The 556-nt window shown below is 44.2% G+C and overlaps 1 protein-coding gene across 1 annotated transcript in view; it reads right to left on the bottom strand.

The window, feature by feature from the left end:
- The window catches only part of TRIM71 (tripartite motif containing 71), a 26,571-nt gene that overhangs the window by 9,875 nt on the left and 16,140 nt on the right, over positions 1-556 (bottom strand). The gene's annotated exons all lie outside the window — the stretch shown is intronic.

The following is a 556-nucleotide window of genomic DNA, read 5'->3' as shown; positions in this document are numbered from 1 at the left end:
AAAAAAAAAAAAAATATTACATGCTATGTCTTGAAAAGTGACAAGGATTTCTTTGAAATGCTAAGGTATTATCAGTGATTCCAAACCCACTGTGGATGATACAGCAGGTTTTAGAGCATGTGACTCAATCAGAAGGGTCCTTCAGAAGCACAAAATGTCTGAAGGCTGACCTGGGCTTAGGAATCAGTTAGGGTGATCCACCAAGCTAGTCTGTCCTGGACAGCAAGGTTTCTAGGACATGGAGCTTCAGGTGCTAAAACTGGGGTAGTCCTAGGCAAACCAGGCTATGGTCAGCCATCCTTGGAGTTGAGTTACCTGAGTTCAAATTCTGGCTATACCACCTACTAATTTTAAGGCCTTGGACAAGTTCTTGGTCCTCCCCAACCTCAGGAAAGGGTAAATGTGAGGGAAACACAGAGCAATACATGGGAAGAGCTGAGCAAGCACTTGGCACAGAGTGAAAAACTGTTGTAATTAATAGTTTTCAGCCGATGGGCACCTGGAACAAAAGCTGTCTCCCCACGCCCACGTAGGGCCGTAATCATAAAAGAAATCA

Source organism: Otolemur garnettii, unplaced genomic scaffold (genome assembly GCF_000181295.1).
Source record: "Otolemur garnettii isolate 467f Iridium unplaced genomic scaffold, OtoGar3 scaffold00002, whole genome shotgun sequence".
In the NCBI taxonomy this organism is placed as follows: domain Eukaryota; kingdom Metazoa; phylum Chordata; class Mammalia; order Primates; family Galagidae; genus Otolemur; species Otolemur garnettii.
This window is presented reverse-complemented; position numbering and strand designations above follow the sequence as displayed.